Here is a 12,489-nt window from a genome sequence, read left to right on the forward strand (position 1 = left end):
CCAAGACATGTGTTGCAAGCAGCTAGGAAAAAAGCTTTGAGTCACAAACGAGACAATTTATTAAGGTCCCGCACAGGCAAAGATGTGACTAACGTTATCCCTTGGGTGAGCGAGTTTGACGTGAAAAGTGAATTCATGAAAAAGAGCATGAGGTCATGGTGGCCGATTGTCTCCACGGACCCCGAGTTACAAATGTTTAAACATAAACGCATTCTACCAAGTTATGCGAGGGGGAGGAGTCTTAAGAGCATTTTAGTAAAAACTGACATGGCCAAGTTCAAAGAAAACTCTAAAAATTTAATGACAAGAAAGAACGGTTGCTTCAAATGTATAGGGTGCACCACGTGTTCACACATGTCACCCGCTGATTTCATATCACATCCTTTTTCGGGCAAGAAATTCCCCATCAGATGGCCACTCACATGCTCCACAAAGTTTGTGGTTTATGTGATAATTTGCCCTTGTGGCAGGCTGTATGTGGGAAAGACAGAGTGCCAATTTAAAACCAGGATGGCCCAACATAGGCAAGCCATCAGAAATGCATTGCTGACGGGAAGAGGCGATCAGCCGGTGGCCCGCCATTTCCTGGAAGCTAAACATACCATGGCTACTTTGAAGCACCGAATTATAGACCACGTCCCGGAATCAGTGAGAGGCGGTAATAGGGGTAAGCAACTTTTACAGCTTGAGTCGAGATGGATTCATAAATTGAATACCCTCAGACCAGGCGGGTTCAATGACAATTTGGGGCTCATAAATTTTTTATGATGACCCCGTATGGGAGGAGATGGCACAGAAATGGTCCGGAAATGTGACCAGGTGTAATGGAACTATTGTGCAAACTCGGGATTTAGCATAAAGCCATAGAGTAAACAGATGGTCAAGCCAGGTGGGAGCATAAAGGGTTTATCTGAGCACCCAATAGCAAAGCATGGGTTAATGAAGAGATCATACTTAAAACAACGAGGGAACATCAAGTCAGGTCATGGTTATGTAATCACAAGGAGATGGCAGGACTAATTTTTAACAATGGGCCCCAATAAGAGGGGGTAGATTGTGGGGATACTATCAGGTTGAAACAATCAAAAGGGTATGGTCACAGAAATTATTTTACTAATACACCACGGAGTCCTTGTATAGATTCCGATTTTATATAAAAAAAAAATTTATGATGATCTATTTTTATGCACATGTTTGTTGTAGTATTGTCACATTCTGGTTATGTTGCAGGTGTAATACCAGAAATAAGAGTGTTAAAGATTGAATTTGTTATATCAATTATACTGTTTGCGATGCACATGATATCAGTTTTTGCTTAAGTTGAATCGCAGTCTGTTTGTTTATAGCGTCGTCATGACCACTTGCCTGGCAACCAAGACGGCAGGACCGCGTCACAGGATGTGCGCCGGGACGCCAGACAGGAAGCCGGAGCAGCGTGGCCAGCGGCGTTTGCAACGGGACAGCGCGAGAAATGGGGGTGAGTGTGATCTATTTAAACACTGTTGTTTGTTATGTTTGGTTATCCTGATGAAGGGGACGGGGGTCCCCGAAACGTTGATGTACCACAATACACGTTTTTGATTATTGAAAAAAGTCACAGAGTGCCGCCTCTTATTGAAGCTCTGTATGTGAGGCCAGCTAAGGCCTGTGGAGGGCACCGGTGCAAGATTGTCCTACACCGGACTAGGTGAGTGCCGGGGATCCGGAGTATATATATATATATATATATATATATATATATAGGAGAATGGAAGGCGGCACTCAGGAGGCTTTCACAAACGTAGAAAACGTGCTTTAATGTGTATCAACGTTTCGGGAGACGCACTCCCTTCCTCAGGACACAGCAATACAAGTGATCACAGTGATAAAACAAACTTAAATACCTTACCAGCCCCTGGCTCGGCCACCTCCGTCACGGCCAGCGGCGTCCCGATCCACGGAGCCTGCACTTCCGGTTTCGGCAGAACCCGCCCCTTCCGGATGACGTTACTCCGTTGCCGGGCGACGCAGCCGCGGGGAGAACCCACACGAGCAAGGGACCCGCATTGTCATGGCAACGTGTTACCATTCTTGGAATTTAGAAATTAAGCACCTGACAGTGTTATGTGAAATTGAAGATCTTTCTGGGTGCCGGTTGTTAAAACCTGCAGCTAGGACATGAAACTTTGTTCTCCAGACATCAAAATGACCTCAATTCTCTCCTCTTTTATCAAGGCCATTTTCAGTTACATGCAACAAAAAAGTGTTGTAACTTTTGAACCATAACTGCTATTTAAACTCTGTTTGCAGCAATAAACTTTTGATGTTGTTTAACATGTTACATGACCCCCTTTCCATTTGAAAAAACTGACTTAGATTCAAGATGGCCGATTTCAAGATGGTGCCTATGTTCGGTACATACCCTTAAAGAAGGCCCGCCTCACTCATACCTTACTGGAGTATTCAATTTTCCCATTTCCTGCACAGTTTTTGAAACAAAAGGGTGTACTGCGAATTTTGAATTACCCTGTATATACTATATAATGTAGCAAGTGGCCAATAAACATTAATGTATTTTTGTTTACCACTGTATGCATATGCAGTATACAGTTAAGTGTGCATATACAATATAGAGTTATATATGCATATAGAGTAGTCGCAGCGGCGGATTGGCACGCCCAGACGCCGGAGCATATTCCGTTCGGTTGATCCGGACATCCCGTCTGTGGCTGCTGTCATCCCCCATGCACAGGCGCAGCAGCCCCCCATAAGCCTTTGTAGAGCCGGGCAGTCAGTCACCACTGACGGCTCCGCCTCCGGGACCACCTCAAGCCCTGAGTCTTCCTCCAGCCTGTCCTAGCCACAGTTTCCCTCCAGTCTCAGCAACCAGGCAATTCTTCCAATAAGTAAGTAAAAGCCACAGAAGCGTGGCTGTAGCCAACATGATGTGCCTGATTGCTGTATGTATATATATATACTCACCAGACTTATACATACAAATAAAGACACTGCACTGCCACCAGCACAGTACTAACATTTAGAAGGGGAAGGATTAAACTCAGAAATATTAGTACTGTGCTGGTGGTAGTGCAGTGTCTTTATTTGTATGTATAAGTCCGGTGAGTACCGCCTCTAACAAATTGCTTGTCTAACTACTTTAGGATGGCACCGGGGCCATTGTAACATCTATCAGGCTCTGCTGCAGTTTTATATATATACATATATATATATATATATACAAACAGAGAACCCAGCACTCACCAAAGTAAACTCACTTATCCTCAACAATTCAATAAATAAATGATGGGGGTTTAGTTGGTGGATTGGCCAATGCACGGAAGCCTGTATACCGATTCAAGGTACCCCACCTTCATACAGGTCCTACACTATCACAGAGTCTTAAAACCTGACTACCACACTGCTGCATCATCTGCCTGCTAGATGTAATGTGTACCTGCCACAGACTTATATGGCTTTTAAAGGCACACTAGTCACCTATTGCACTGGCTCAAAGATGATTGCTAAAAAACAGCTGAGACAGGTTCAGGATAATAAAGTCCACACAGGGGTGCATGAGAAAGCTAGTGGCCACGGTTAATAAGAGCTAACCATAGATTAACCCCTTCATATACACACAGAGTAAAAACCACAGCACTCACCGCACCAGAAGCGGGGCACAGCTATGCACTTACCACTCACAGGGTGGGGTGCATGTAACACTGCACTCTCCACCACAGAAGCGGGGTACACAGCTGTACTTACCACTCACAGGGCGGGGTGCATGTAGCCCATGACCACATCGCTCTAATAAATACAAACAGAGAACCCAGCACTCACCAAAGTAAACTCACTTATCCTCAACAATTCAATAAATAAATGATGGGGGTTTAGTTGGTGGATTGGCCAATGCACGGAAGCCTGTATACCGATTCAAGGTACCCCACCTTCATACAGGTCCTACACTATCACAGAGTCTTAAAACCTGACTACCACACTGCTGCATCATCTGCCTGCTAGATGTAATGTGTACCTGCCACAGACTTATATGGCTTTTAAAGGCACACTAGTCACCTATTGCACTGGCTCAAAGATGATTGCTAAAAAACAGCTGAGACAGGTTCAGGATAATAAAGTCCACACAGGGGTGCATGAGAAAGCTAGTGGCCACGGTTAATAAGAGCTACATGCACCCCACCCTGTGAGTGGTAAGTGCATAGCTGTGCCCCGCCTCTGGTGCGGTGAGTGCTGTGGTTTTTACTCTGTGTGTATATGAAGGGGTTAATCTATGGTTAGCTCTTATTAACCGTGGCCACTAGCTTTCTCATGCACCCCTGTGTGGACTTTATTATCCTGAACCTGTCTCAGCTGTTTTTTAGCAATCATCTTTGAGCCAGTGCAATAGGTGACTAGTGTGCCTTTAAAAGCCATATAAGTCTGTGGCAGGTACACATTACATCTAGCAGGCAGATGATGCAGCAGTGTGGTAGTCAGGTTTTAAGACTCTGTGATAGTGTAGGACCTGTATGAAGGTGGGGTACCTTGAATCGGTATACAGGCTTCCGTGCATTGGCCAATCCACCAACTAAACCCCCATCATTTATTTATTGAATTGTTGAGGATAAGTGAGTTTACTTTGGTGAGTGCTGGGTTCTCTGTTTGTATTTATTAGAGCGATGTGGTCATGGGCTACATGCACCCCGCCCTGTGAGTGGTAAGTACAGCTGTGTACCCCGCTTCTGTGGTGGAGAGTGCAGTGTTACATGCACCCCACCCTGTGAGTGGTAAGTGCATAGCTGTGCCCCGCTTCTGGTGCGGTGAGTGCTGTGGTTTTTACTCTGTGTGTATATGAAGGGGTTAATCTATGGTTAGCTCTTATTAACCGTGGCCACTAGCTTTCTCATGCACCCCTGTGTGGACTTTATTATCCTGAACCTGTCTCAGCTGTTTTTTAGCAATCATCTTTGAGCCAGTGCAATAGGTGACTAGTGTGCCTTTAAAAGCCATATAAGTCTGTGGCAGGTACACATTACATCTAGCAGGCAGATGATGCAGCAGTGTGGTAGTCAGGTTTTAAGACTCTGTGATAGTGTAGGACCTGTATGAAGGTGGGGTACCTTGAATCGGTATACAGGCTTCCGTGCATTGGCCAATCCACCAACTAAACCCCCATCATTTATTTATTGAATTGTTGAGGATAAGTGAGTTTACTTTGGTGAGTGCTGGGTTCTCTGTTTGTATTTATTAGAGCGATGTGGTCATGGGCTACATGCACCCCGCCCTGTGAGTGGTAAGTACAGCTGTGTACCCCGCTTCTGTGGTGGAGAGTGCAGTGTTACATGCACCCCACCCTGTGAGTGGTAAGTGCATAGCTGTGCCCCGCTTCTGGTGCGGTGAGTGCTGTGGTTTTTACTCTGTGTGTATATATATATATATATATAGACGACAAACCAAATGGAGGCACTCGGAAAGAAGAAGAGACGACACACCGCTGGATAGGTCGACGTTTCAGGGACGGATCCCTTTTATCAAGACACGACCAGCATATACAAAAGAACACATATTTATACACAAAAACAACTTACCAAACACCTGTTGTGGATCTGAGGCCGCCGCGTCCAGCCGAGTTGCGATGACGTCACCTGTGCGCCCAAGCGCCGGGAATCATCGTCAGTCGGGTAGGGGGTGCGGCCGGCCAGAGTCAGTGAGCGGTTGCCTAGCAACCACGCTAAACATGCATACCAGATCACGAATAGAGAATCCGGTATAAACAATACAAAAAAGTGAAACAAAACACAAAAATGAAGAACATAGCCGCTACTGCAACGCCCCTATAGTTGATACCATAAATATTGTAACTAACTAAGACGCTGCATCCATTTTATAGAATATCAATACAGCTATAGAAATATAAGCGACAGCGAATCTGAAAAAGTAACTCTCTTGAGCAACATAACTCATAAAAAGCAATTAAAGCTTAAAGATTCATTGAGGCCCTGGGGATGCACAGTTTGTAACTTATGTATCCACCAGGCCTCTTTTTGTAGCAGAATTTTGCCACGATCATCGGTGGGTTTAAAATAAATGCTTGTGTTGATCAAACCATCCACCCCCTGGGAGATGGCGACATCAGGATAGTGGACAAATTCCTTACTGCATTCAAAGGTAAATTTAATAGCGGGATCCTTTAAATTAATCTTCTGCATCATCTCTCTGAACTCCACCTCAGTACCCGACCAGACCACTAGGATGTCGTCTATGTACCTGCGGAATAATTTAATCTTACAAGCGAATTCTTCATCGTCAAAGAACAGCAGTTGTTCCACATCGCTCATAAACACATTAGCGAAACTGGGTGCTACACATGATCCCATGGCGCACCCAGTTCGCTGTCGAAATATCTGTTTGTCGAACAGGAAGTAATTTCTTCCCAAGGTCAATTCCAATAACCTTAAAAAGAATTTAATGTCCGGACCGGTGTAATCTGGACGACTGCTCAGGAATCTATCAATGGCTTGTAATCCTCTATCGTGAGGAATACTGGTGTATAAATTCACGACATCTATTGTACATAGCAGATGGTCTGTCGGTAGTGGAGAAATTGACTGTAGAGTATGAATGAGGGAAGTGGTATCTTTAAGACACAAAGGAAGTCCTTGAATCAATGGCTGCAAATAAAAATCCAAATATCTAGAAAGATTATAATATAATGAATCTTTAGCAGCGATAATGGGGCGTCCTGGCGGATCAACCGGGTTTTTATGCAGTTTAGGAATTGTGTAAAAGGCTGGAATAATTGGAAACGGTACACTCAAAGCGTCTTTCACTTGGGTGGTGATGATGTTATCCTGTGCTGCTTGACTTAAAATATTATCCAACTCCAACTTGTATTGTAGTGTGGGGTCATCTGGTAATATTTCATATACGCTTTGGTCATTCAACTGGCGATATATTTCCTCTTTGTAATTTGACAAGTCCTGGATAACAATTCCTCCCCCCTTGTCGGCGGGGCGAATTGTAATGTCCTTGTAGCTGCCCAGGTTCTTGAGTGCTGTATGCTCCTGCATGGTGAGGTTGCGTGGACCTTTGTAGGAGTTGAAGGATTTGTCTTCTATAAAGCTCTCAAGGCAGTTGGTGAACGTTTTAATACTTTTATTATTGGACAATGGATTAAAGGTAGATTTTTTGTAGACTGGAGTCGGGTCGACTGTAGTTGTTTTATCTGCAAAGTGTTCTTTTAATTTCATGCGTCTATTCAATTTAAATAAGTCCACTTTGTTTGTAAATATATCCGGTGTGTGTGTCGGGACAAACGACAGGCCTTTATTCAAAACTCGTATTTCATCATCCGTAAATTGCCTCGATGATAAGTTGAAGACTATGTTTTCTTTGGAGCCTTTTTTGCTTGCTTCCCTACGGTTTTGGCCCCCCCGGCGCGTGCGGGCTCTTTTGTCCGCTCGTTTTTTGAGCGGGTGTTAACTCCTGCAGCTGTTTGCTTCGTCCCAGATGTGGAAGCTCTTTCAGTGTCACTGGATGACGCACCGGTACTGGATTGTTCGGTTTCCAAGGGGAATTTCTTTGGTTTGCGTCGGAATCTTTGGTTCCTGAAGGCCCCCGTATCTTTCTGGAACACCCAATTGTATACCTGATTTGAAGCGTAATCCCTATCCACCGTAACCCTTTTGGATTTCTTGAACGTAATCAGGTCTGCTTGATACTTGTCAACCTGTGTTGTCAGCTGTTCAAGCCAATCCGGTGGTGCACTAGTATGTATTTTTGGTAAATTGATTTTTTCAAACGCATCAATTTTCTCTTTAGTAATAGTCAATTCTCTTCTTGATTCCGCTATAACTAATAGCATTAAATCAAAAGAGCAATGATTCAGGACAGCCGCCCATTTTCTACAAAAATCAGGATTATGCCGACCTATCGTCGGGATGTTACTGATCCTGAACCCTCTGGGTATACGTTTGTCTCTAAAATAATCCGACAGGGTAACCCCATGTAACAAAAAATCAACTGCTCTTTTTTTGAGTTTACAGAGCTGAGCTATCAATTGCTCAAATGATTCATCACCTGCTATAGTGAGAAGGTCTTTCTCAAACAAAATAGATTCAACTTCTGTGTCAGTATGAGTGAGAGTTTCACCTTCTGGGAGCACTGTGATATTAAACCCCGGCAGTTCTTCATGTGTAGACATCACCACTCGTGAAAATACTACTATATACAAAGTGCACAATACACTTCCACTGTGTCTGTAAAGTCCAAAATAAACGTAATTTTAAGGTGCCTTGGCTAGCAATCACAAATGTGAAGACTTCAATATATATACCATATGTCCGGCACTCACAGTTTCAATAAGACCAACTTGTTCCGGTGCGCAACCTCATGCAGAGCATACAGACGACAAACCAAATGGAGGCACTCGGAAAGAAGAAGAGACGACACACCGCTGGATAGGTCGACGTTTCAGGGACGGATCCCTTTTATCAAGACACGACCAGCATATACAAAAGAACACATATTTATACACAAAAACAACTTACCAAACACCTGTTGTGGATCTGAGGCCGCCGCGTCCAGCCGAGTTGCGATGACGTCACCTGTGCGCCCAAGCGCCGGGAATCATCGTCAGTCGGGTAGGGGGTGCGGCCGGCCAGAGTCAGTGAGCGGTTGCCTAGCAACCACGCTAAACATGCATACCAGATCACGAATAGAGAATCCGGTATAAACAATACAAAAAAGTGAAACAAAACACAAAAATGAAGAACATAGCCGCTACTGCAACGCCCCTATAGTTGATACCATAAATATTGTAACTAACTAAGACGCTGCATCCATTTTATAGAAGGAGGTGGGAGACACTTTCTCTCATCCCAGGTCAGGCAAATCCTTTTCTATCAAATATGCCTTGACTTGTACCAGCAAATTTATAGTTTACTATATTAAGTGCCCATGCGGTTTGCTGTATGTTGGTAAAAGTATTAGGCAGTTTAAAGAACGCATTGCCTTACACAGATCAAGCATTCGCGCTGCGCTGGAAGATAGGGGTAGTGATTTACCGGTAGCCAGGCATTTTAAAAATCACAATCATAGTCTGGCTACCATCAGGTACAAAATGATTGACCACGTCCCCGCCAACAGAAGGGGCGGTGATCGTGGCAAAATTCTGCTACAAAAAGAGGCCTGGTGGATACATAAGTTACAAACTGTGCATCCCCAGGGCCTCAATGAATCTTTAAGCTTTAATTGCTTTTTATGAGTTATGTTGCTCAAGAGAGTTACTTTTTCAGATTCGCTGTCGCTTATATTTCTATAGCTGTATTGATATTCTATAAAATGGATGCAGCGTCTTAGTTAGTTACAATATTTATGGTATCAACTATAGGGGCGTTGCAGTAGCGGCTATGTTCTTCATTTTTGTGTTTCGTTTCACTTTTTTGTATTGTTTATACCGGATTCTCTATTCGTGATCTGGTATGCATGTTTAGCGTGGTTGCTAGGCAACCGCTCACTGACTCTGGCCGGCCGCACCCCCTACCCGACTGACGATGATTCCCGGCGCTTGGGCGCACAGGTGACGTCATCGCAACTCGGCTGGACGCGGCGGCCTCAGATCCACAACAGGTGTTTGGTAAGTTGTTTTTGTGTATAAATATGTGTTCTTTTGTATATGCTGGTCGTGTCTTGATAAAAGGGATCCGTCCCTGAAACGTCGACCTATCCAGCGGTGTGTCGTCTCTTCTTCTTTCCGAGTGCCTCCATTTGGTTTGTCGTCTGTATGCTCTGCATGAGGTTGCGCACCGGAACAAGTTGGTCTTATTGAAACTGTGAGTGCCGGACATATGGTATATATATATATATATATATATATATATATATAGTCCTCCAATTCAGTCGGCACTCAATAGCAATACAGCGTCCCCCGGTGCCAGAGTCCTTATTGTATAGTTCTCCAAAGTCGGTATAACATGGCACTCACAGGGTTTGTAAGAGGCAAAAACTGCTGGTTTATTAGTAGTGGCGTTTCAGAGCTGTTAGCTCCTTCTTCCAGACCACACCAAGTAAAAAAGAACATACAAACACTTACCCCTTAAAGTACCCTCCTGCATCAGCGCCGCACGCCGCGCCCGGGCCGCACCTGAGGTTCGGATCCCATCTCGATGACATACTTCCGGTCTGGTACTTCCGGTCGTTGTCATAGAGACCACCCGGCTTGCGTTCCATCCCGGAAGTCGCCATGTGGAAACCCGATCTCCAGCGCCCGTCAGCGCGCACTAGCAGCAGCTGAAATACATTTAAAACCAACATTAATCCAGTGATATAAATATTAAAACACAAACATCATCCAAGAGAGAACATGAATCCTGTATATACAGATGTTGCTATAAAGAACAAATATTATTCAGCATGAGTTAAATATGCTCCAGGGCAAATAATAATACCTAATGCACCCCTATTTATGGTTTAAATCTACCAAAAGTGACTATAGCATTCCATATATAGTGAATACCCTATATGGACTGTATGGGATAACACATATCCCATTATACTGTTCCAATTAATTTTTTCATTGAGGCCAAGCGGAGCCATGGTGTTCAATCTGAACATCCACCTGGCTTCACACAGTAACAGTGCATTACTGCGATCACCCCCTCGTAGGGATTCTGGAACATGATCGATCATGAAGTAGCGTAACTCTGATAACAAATGACCATTATTCTTAAAGTGCCTAGCTACCGGTTGATCAATTGATTTACCTGATAAATGATAAATCGATGCTGGAGCGATGAAGAGCCATACGCTCCCTAAAACTACGGGTGGCCTGTCCCACGTAGTATAATCCGCATGGGCAGACAACAACATATACCACGTACGTGCTTTTACACGTCATTACATGACGAATCTCAAAAGTTTTCTCCGTATGAGGGTGTTTAAAACTTTTACAAGGTGACATATATTGGCAAGTAACACAGTTAAAGCAGCTATAGCAACCGGGTTTCTTAAAGTGTACATTAGGGTGTCTGGGGATACCTCTGCCCGAAATATCGGTTTTTACCAACCTGTCTTTAAGATTACGACCGCGTTTAAACGCGGCCATCGGTCTAACATCTTTAAAACATGGCAGATCACTATCAGATTTTACAATCGGCCATAGTGCTTTTGTGGCCCGATCAATGATGGGGCTTGCCACCGTAAAGGTACTCACCCATGGAATTACCTTCTCATCCTTCCTTTTATTTGATTTAAGTAATGTGTGAGGCCAGGTGGATGCTCAGATTGAACACCATGGCTCCGCTTGGCCTCAATGAAAAAATTAATTGGAACAGTATAATGGGATATGTGTTATCCCATACAGTCCATATAGGGTATTCACTATATATGGAATGCTATAGTCACTTTTGGTAGATTTAAACCATAAATAGGGGTGCATTAGGTATTATTATTTGCCCTGGAGCATATTTAACTCATGCTGAATAATATTTGTTCTTTATAGCAACATCTGTATATACAGGATTCATGTTCTCTCTTGGATGATGTTTGTGTTTTAATATTTATATCACTGGATTAATGTTGGTTTTAAATGTATTTCAGCTGCTGCTAGTGCGAGCTGACGGGCGCTGGAGATCGGGTTTCCATGGCGACTTCCGGGATGGAACGCAAGCCGGGTGGTCTCTATGACAACGACCGGAAGTACCAGACCGGAAGTATGTCATCGGGATGGGATCCGAACCTCAGGTGCGGCCGGGCGCGGCGTGCGGCGCTGATGCAGGAGGGTACTTTAAGGGGTAAGTGTTTGTATGTTCTTTTTTACTTGGTGTGGTCTGGAAGAAGGAGCTAACAGCTCCGAAACGTCACTACTAATAAACCAGCAGTTTTTGCCTATTACAAACCCTGTGAGTGCCGTGTTATACCGACTTTGGAGAACTATACAATAAGGACTCTGGCACCGGGGGACGCTGTATTGCTATTGAGTGCCGACTGAATTGGAGGACTGTATACACTGCATTGGGCAGTATGTGGTATGGCACCTGATTATATAATGTGTTGATGGAATTACCCTTTTAACTATACCCTGGACACCCCGCAAGTAATCTTCTGTGCTTGTTAGTACAGTGCTGAAAGGCAAGAATTTTCTTTGTGTATCTCGCTTTGTGAAAATGGAGGTACCACAGGGGGCATTGGCCTCCCAGGAGGTGGCGGGCTGTCTTAATTTCACTGTTCCACCAGGGGAGGTTTTTGGCTTCACTCCGGAGCAAATTGAGGGAATCCTATTGCATGAACCTATTAATGAGAAGGATGATGCACAAAGTATGGAGGACATTTACTTTCAGTTATTCAAGTTAAGACGACGTGAGACTGATTATCTACTGCATGCCTCTTCCCTTTCGGAATATTACCGAGAGAAAAAAATCCCAAGAGGTTTCCGTTCCAGAAATACCCCTACAATTGGCCGCTACAACCCTGACTTTGTCAGGAAATGGGTCGGCATACTGAACAGATGTGCCCTGG

General features: G+C 44.1%; 1 long non-coding RNA gene across 1 annotated transcript in view; it reads right to left on the reverse strand.

The window, feature by feature from the left end:
* LOC134910437 (uncharacterized) overlaps positions 1–10,142 on the reverse strand; it is a 279,069-nt gene extending 268,927 nt beyond the window's left edge. Inside the window, exon 1 of the long non-coding RNA XR_010176195.1 lies at positions 10,067–10,142. This is a non-coding gene — a long non-coding RNA (uncharacterized LOC134910437). The remainder of the gene's footprint in view (positions 1–10,066) is intronic.
* Positions 10,143–12,489: the final 2,347 nt, after the last annotated feature.

This window comes from Pseudophryne corroboree, chromosome 4 (genome assembly GCF_028390025.1).
Source record: "Pseudophryne corroboree isolate aPseCor3 chromosome 4, aPseCor3.hap2, whole genome shotgun sequence".
NCBI classification, from domain to species: domain Eukaryota; kingdom Metazoa; phylum Chordata; class Amphibia; order Anura; family Myobatrachidae; genus Pseudophryne; species Pseudophryne corroboree.